Here is a 7,792-nt window from a genome sequence, read left to right as displayed (position 1 = left end):
TAAGAAGTGCCTTCTTGTGCCTATTTTTTTAAAAATTTATTTATTTATGATAGTCACAGAGAGAGAGAGAGAGAGAGAGGCAGAGACACAGGCAGAGGGAGAAGCAGGCTCCATGCACCGGGAGCCCGACGTGGGATTCGATCCCGGGCCTCCAGGATCGCGCCCTGGGCCAAAGGCAGGCGCCAAACCGCTGCGCCACCCAGGGATCCCTCTTGTGCCTATTAATCCAGCAAAAACACAGATTGCCACATGGGAAGAAAATGCAGGTTTCACCTCTATATTGCGTCAAGAATTATACTTTAGTTTTTATTTTCTTAATTTTAAAAAATCGCTATCCCGAACATGGGGCTCGAACTCACAACCCCAAGATCAAGACTTGTGTGCTCTATTGATTGAGCCAGCCAAGCATCCCTGAAGAATTGTACTTTAAATATTAGGGCACAAATAGACTAAAATGAAAGGAAGAGGCACATCTTGCAAGTGGTAATGGGAAGCTGCCACAGCTATTCTAATATCAGACAAAGGAGACTCTAAGAAAGAGCGTAATACCAGATGAAGTGGATCATTTCATAACATCCAAGAGAACTGATTTTTATTTTTCTGCCAGCTCTATTGAGATATGATTGATTTGTAACCTTGTGTAAGTGATCGTTTTTCTTTACATTTCTGTTGTACTCTTAAGAGTTACACAGGAGGGTTCATGAGGAAAAGTTGTGAATTGAAGAAAATTGCATTGCCAGAAGTGGGGGGTAGGTGGGAAGTAATGGTGGTTGATCAGTGGGTGTAGCTGGGTGGAATGAAAAGACAAAACTAAACACAATGCTTGAAACTGAGAGTCTTTTTTTTTTTTTTTTTTGAAGATTTCATTCACTTATTCATGAGACAGAGAGAAAGGCAGAGACATAGGCAGAGGGAGAAACAGGCTCCATGCAGGAAGCCTGATGTGGGACTCGATTCCGGGTCTCTAGGATTGTGCCCTAAACTGAAGGCAGTGCTGAACCACTGAGCCATCCAGGCTGCCCAAAACTGAGTCTAGATGCTGAAGATGTCAGTAATAGCCAAGCACAGGGTCGTCTGTGCGATGAACTCAAGAAGAGTGAAGAATATGATCACTGAAGGATGGAGGTCAAGAAACTGAGTAGTGATCTGGTGAATTTAAAAACATAGATGGGAGAGGATTAACAAAATTAGAAATATTGCCATTTTGCAAGTCCTAGTGAGACGACAGGCCTAGGCAGCATTAGTTAATGGAGACAAATTAAGGTGAAAGGCTGATGGAAAAAGGTTATCATTGTCACTACTGATGTGGGACAATCAGATACAGGCGCATCCCAGCGTGCTACAATAGTCCACAGAGCGCTACCCATAAAGGGTTGATGACAAAATCAATCAGAATGTAATCAAGCCTCTAGCACCCATCAACTCAGAAGACATATGGGACAGTGTTACAGGTCAACTGAAAACACAATCAGACAAAACTGGGATGTGGACAATTCTCCAGGAAAAACAAAACAAAAAACATGAAATGAGAGGACACAAACTGGAGAAATGTTTCAGATTGAATAATACTTATGAGACACAAGAGCCAGATGCTGACATTTGGAGGATCAATCTACCTTATCTTTTGCCAGACAGAAGTCATATTCTAATCACCTAGTTTTGTAGAGTATGATAAAGGTACTGTGGCTGTTTATTTTTTAATTTTAATTTTTAATTTTTAAAGATTTTATTTATTCATGAGAGGCACAGAGAGAGGCAGAGACACAGGCAGAGGGAGAAGCAGGCTCCATGCAGGGAGCCCAATGTGGGACTCGATCCCCGGACTCTAGGATCATTTCCTGGGCTGAAGGCAGGGGCTCAACTGCTGAGCCACCCAGGTGTCCCTATTTTTTAATAAAAAAAAAAAATTTAAAAAATTTCAAGGGAGGTTGGGAGAGAGAGAGAGAGAGAGAGAGAGAGAATGAGAGTGAGCAAGACCACAGGAGCAGGGGGAGGAAGAAGCAGATTCCTCGCTGAGCACGGAGCCTGAAGTGGGGCTCAATCCCAGGGCCCTGGGATTATGATCTGAGCTGAAGGCAGATACTTAATTGACTGAGCCACCTAGGTGCCCCGCTGTGGCTGTTTTTAAATGTGTGTTAAGATTTTGGATGTGTTTTTAAAGACCTCAGCCATGGGGGCAGTGATGGACAGGATAGTGGTAAAAGAGGATGGTGGTCTGGATCTGATTTAGAACAAGTTCACTGCTTTATAGACTCTAAAAGGTGGTTGTGAAAATATGAATTAGAGAATATTAAAGAGTTGATTACTGTAAACTTAGAAGATGTATAAAAGTGGTTGCTGGAGGTCAACAGTGTCTTGTGTTGAGAGTAATGGTGACAAGCTCCTTAGACATGAACACTACACTTACAGGATCTTGTGAGCAACACAGGCTCATTCCATGCAGTTCTGCAGGTGACAGCCAGTGTGCAGTGGGTGGAGGACTTCACAGGTGTCGTCGAAAGGAATGTGGAGGGTAGCTGACAAATGCAGCCCTAAGGGGCAGACAGTGCTGGTAGCAATTTTCTTTTTCTTTTTCTTTTTTTAATTTTTTATTTATTTATGATAGTCACACACACACAGACAGAGAGAGAGAGAGAGAGAGAGAGAGAGAGGCAGAGACACAGGCAGAGACACAGGCAGAGGGAGAAGCAGGCTCCATGCACCGGGAGCCCGACGTGGGATTCGATCCCGGGTGTCCAGGATCGCGCCCTGGGCCAAAGGCAGGCGCCAAACCGCTGCGCCACCCAGGGATCCCTGGTAGCAATTTTCTTTCTTCAAGTGTTAACTGCTCACGATGGTGCTGGGAATGCAGTGGTAAACATGAGAGACACAGTCACCTGCTTCAAGAGACATTTACCTCAGGTAGATGAAATCACCATTTTACTTTAGTTCTGGACAATCTGCAAATCCCAGTGTGTATTTTACACTTTGCCACCTGGCAGTATTTTAAGAGCCCAATAGCTAGTGGCTACCATGCTGGATAATGCTGCTCTAGAATTTCCTTCCATGCTTACCCATCGGTGTAGTGCAGCAGTCAGGCGAGCTATAGTCCATGGCCCAAATATTGCTTGTCACCCAATTTCTGTATGGTCTAGAGCTAAAAATCATTTTTATTTTTAAAAGACTGTAAAAGGGATACTGGTGCATGGAGCCTGCTTCTCCCTCTGCCTGTGTCTCTGCCTCTCTCTCTCTCTCTCACTGTGTGCCTTTTAAAAAGAAAATAAAAGACTGTAAAAAAAATAACTATGTGACTTGGAGCATATGCGGCCAATAAAACCTAAAATATTTACTATTTGGTTCTTGGTAGACAAAGCTTGGCAACCTTAGGTTTGGTGGAACAGAAGTGCTTGGGTTTATTCTGTGCATCTGCTGTGTTTATGAGTTCAGATTCTCCTTGTGTTTCGAGGAGCTTCACTTTTGCCACCTATGTCTACAAGAGATTGAAAGCATCCCTAGTGATCTCTGACTTCTCTTTCTTTGTATAATTACTTCTTTTTTGAGTCAACCTAGCCAAAGCCTTGTCAATGGTGGTGATTTTTTTCAAAGAACCAACTCTTGGTTCCGTTGATTTTTTTTTTTTTTTGTACTTTTGTTTTGAAGTACGCTCTATGTCCAGCATAGAAGCCTGCACAGGGCCTGCACTCACAGTTCAGATCAAGACCTGAGCTGAGATCAAGAGAAGGATGCTCAATTGAGCCACCCAGGTGCCCCTTTGTGCCATTTTTTTACTGTTTCATTTTTCCTCCACTCCAGTCCCTATTTTTCTTCCTTCTGCTCACTTTGGGTTTAGTTTCTTTTTTTTTTTATTTATTTATTTATGATAGTCACAGAGAGATAGAGAGAGAGGCAGAGACACAGGCAGAGGGAGAAGCAGGCTCCATGCACCGGGAGCCTGACGTGGGATTCGATCCTGGGTCTCCAGGATCGCGCCCTGGGCCAAAGGCAGGCGCCAAACCACTGCGCCATCCAGGGATCCCGGTTTCCTGTCTTTTCAAATGTGTTTATTGCTCTTAGTGTCCTGAGCACTCCTTTCACGGCATCCCACACATCTTGATTTTCACTCCCATTTTCTAGAAACTAGTGGTTCCTAATATATGATTTAATTTCTACATACTATTTCCCTCTCCTTCTGTTAATTTCTAGTTGGATTCCATTGTGGTTAGAGAAGATCCAAGGGCTCCAGTGCTTTATAGTTTTTTGATACTTGCTTTGTGGTCTACTGTATGGTCTACCCTGGAGAATGTTCTGTGTCCTGTTGCTGGTAGTGTTGTGTCTGTTAGGTTTACTTGCATCTGCAGTGTTGCTTTTTTTTTTGTTAGTTTTTTAAATAGATTTTTTAAAATTTTTATTTATTTATGATAGTCACACAGAAAGACAGAGAGAGGCAGAGACACAGGCAGAGGGAGAAGCAGGCTCCACGTATGGAGCCTGACGTGGAACTCGATCCCGGGTCTCCAGGATCACGCCCTGGGCCAAAGGCAGGCGCCAAACCGCTGCGCCACTCAGGGATCCCTTTAAATAGACTTTTATTTTTCAAGACAGAGTGCGTGAGCAGAGGGAGGGACAAAAGAATCTTGTTTAAAGATTTATTTGAGAGAGAGAAGGGGTGGGAGGAGAGACAGTGCATGAGCAGGGGGAAGTAAAGAAAAAAATCCTTAAGCTGACTTCTTGCTCAATGTGGAGCCTGATTCAGGGCTCAACCCCACGACTCAAGATCATGACCTGAGCGGAGATCCAGAATCCGACACTTAACCAACTTAAGCGTCCCAGGTGCCTATTTTCTATTTTTCCACATCAATCTCCTGTCCAGATGTTCTATCCATTATTGAAAGTGGGGTAGCGAAACCTTTACTTGTGCCTGCAGAACTCACTCTCTCTATAGTTGTCAACGTTCATTTCATGTATTCTGAGGTTTAGTGTGTATATAATTGGTATATGAATTTTATTAATAGATTTGTTTCCTGTAAGTTTTAGACTTGAAGCCTGTGTTGTCTGATTAATGTAGCCATCCAGCTAATGGATGAGGAAGGAGTTCATATTTATAAAGATATTTTCTTAATGGCTTTACCATGCAGATTATAACTGACATCCTAAATTTGTAACAATCTAGTCCAAACTGATGCCAACCTAGAATCAGTAACAGAGACACTGCTCCTCCCTAGCTCTTACCTAATTCCTGCTTATCACTGTCACAGTTACAGCTTTATACGTGCCCATTAACACAGACTGATAATTTCTTATGCATTTATCTTTTAAGTCATGTAGGAAATAGGAGGGATTACAAACAAAAAGTGTATCGCTGGCTTTTACATTTACCTATGTGTAGTTACTGTTTCTTTATATGCCTTCAAATTATGATTGAGTGTCCTTTCATTTCAGCGTGAAGGACTCCCTTTGGCATTTCTTGTAGGGCAGGTCTGTTAACAAGCAACTCCTTTACCTTTTATTCAATGTCTTAAATTTCTTTCGTTTTTGAAGGACAGTTTTGACAGATGAATTCTTGATTGGCAGCCTTTTCTTTCAGCACTTTGTATCATTCCTCCCTGCCATGAGATCTCATGAACCCTCGTACCAACTTTTAGATATATCCTTAATGACAAAGTATGTCTGAGGCTCATCTATTCGACAAGGGAATGCATTATTGAGGCTCAGTATAATTCATTTGTTCAACAGACATTTCTTGACTGCCTACAATGTACATGGTGCTTATTGTTCAAAGGGATCAGGAGTCAGAGGTGAGCAAGCCAAAAAAGGTCATAGGATTCAAGAACTCAAACTCTAAGGAAGAACATAGACAATAAACCAGTGAACCAGTAGAAACTTGTTTTGGAAATGCTCCAGAAGCAAATGAGTAGTGATGTAACAGGGAGAGCTGCATCAAGATGCTTTAAACTTTATTTTCCTAAATACTTAAACTGAATCAAGGATTATGTACTGACACTTTGATGGCAGCAAGAAAAAACTTGTCAGAGCTACCCTGACGCCAGAGTGGCAACCACTGGGAGACAGCACTCTTCAAAACTAGATTAAAAAAAAAAAAAAAAGTACAAAAAAAAGCAGAGCTTGAAGGTTTTTAAAATTGAAATTGTGGAACACAGGGGGTCTTTATTGTAAAGGGGATGGAGGTCAGATATAGAGGAGAAATGCTGACATGGGACTGACTCCCAGGCCAAAAATGGAAACCCTGGTTGAGAAGCATGATGCTGGGAACTTCTGGCAATTTTCAGGCAAGCAATGCCTAGCACTAGAAAAAAGAATCTGAATGAGTGCAAGATGCTAATGAAGTAATAGAGTGTGCTGAAGGCCCAGAAATAAAGGCCATGTTAAGACAAACTCTTAAAAAGTATAATATATGGTATTAGAAATTACAGAGGATAATCACATAGCATATACTTATAGCCTTTTGATGGACTCATGGAGTACACGAACAGTTCTGTGTAAACTGGAAATTGCAGGCAATTTTTTTTAAGATTATTATTTTTTAAATTCATGAGAGACACAGAGATAGGCAGAGACACAGGCAGAGGGAGAAGCAGGCTCCATGCAGGGAGCAGTAAGATCCCGGGTCTCCAGGATCACGCCCCAGGCTGAAGGTGGCACTAAGCCGCTGAGCCACTCGGGCTGCCCAATTACAGGCAATTTTATGACAAACTTTTGAGCACCAGTAAAAAGAAAAGGAGGCCAGGCCAAAGATAGAACATGCCACTAGCGACTTAAAATCTGGGATTTTATGGACCTCTCTCCACCTCAATTCCCAATTGTATTGTTTGTAAGGATAATTTTAAAACTGAAAGGGACAGAAGGGCTGAGATGCTGCCTCCATTCCCCTCACCACCGCCCCTGCACACACCAGAAGGGGAGTCACCTCTTCTGAAACCATGCCCTCATCCAGTTGCGGGAATGTTCTGATTCCTGCCCTGGTGTAGACAGCTGCTGATTCTGCCTGCCTGGTATCTATCTGGTCAACATACATGAGAGCCCCTGATGTTAAAATCTCTAGCCCCACTCTACCTGTGGGCCTTAGGCAAGTTCCAGGGTGGTTATAAGGCATGGTTGGCACCTGAAATATTTTCAATCCATCCTGCCAAGGGCAGAGTTTCCAGGATAGATTTTTGAACCAGTCAGAGAGACTCCATTCTGCAAAATGTGTGGAAATGTTTTGGAGACTTTTTCTACCTGGTAATCTAAGTCCTAAGTATGATAGGTCCTGGCGTGGTCAGGAGCACTGTGTGCAGCCTCAGCATTAAAGCTACCCTAAGGAAGCACAAACTCAACGCAGATATTTTGAAGTTGTGGGAGCCTGGGTACACACAAGGCTAAAGCCAGTGATTCCTCTGCCCAAGTCCATTTTTATCCTCCCAACCCCCATTCCCTTCGGCTACTTTGAATTAGGCTTTTGCTCCTTGAACCAGAGTCCTGACTGATACATTCTTCCCGTTTGCTTCTGTGGATCACCCCTATGTCCAGGCAGCATCCTGCATCTTGGCTGTGTTCACCCAAGGCCTGCCCAGTACTGCCTCTCCTGGGGCTTCTACTCTGTGTTATCTCTACCATGACCCTCACAAGTCCCTTTAAAAAAAAAAAAAAAAAGATTTTATTTATTCATGAGACACACACAGAGAGGCAGAAGCAGGCTCCATGCAGGGAGCCCAATGTGGGGCTCGATCCTAGGACCCTAGGATCACACCCTGAGCCAAAGGCAGGCACCCAACTGCTGAGCCACCCAGGCGTCCCACAATCCTCTTCTTTATGG

The sequence above is a fragment of the Vulpes vulpes genome, chromosome 1 (genome assembly GCF_048418805.1).
Source record: "Vulpes vulpes isolate BD-2025 chromosome 1, VulVul3, whole genome shotgun sequence".
Lineage (NCBI taxonomy): Eukaryota > Metazoa > Chordata > Mammalia > Carnivora > Canidae > Vulpes > Vulpes vulpes.
Note: the sequence above shows the minus strand (reverse complement) of the source record.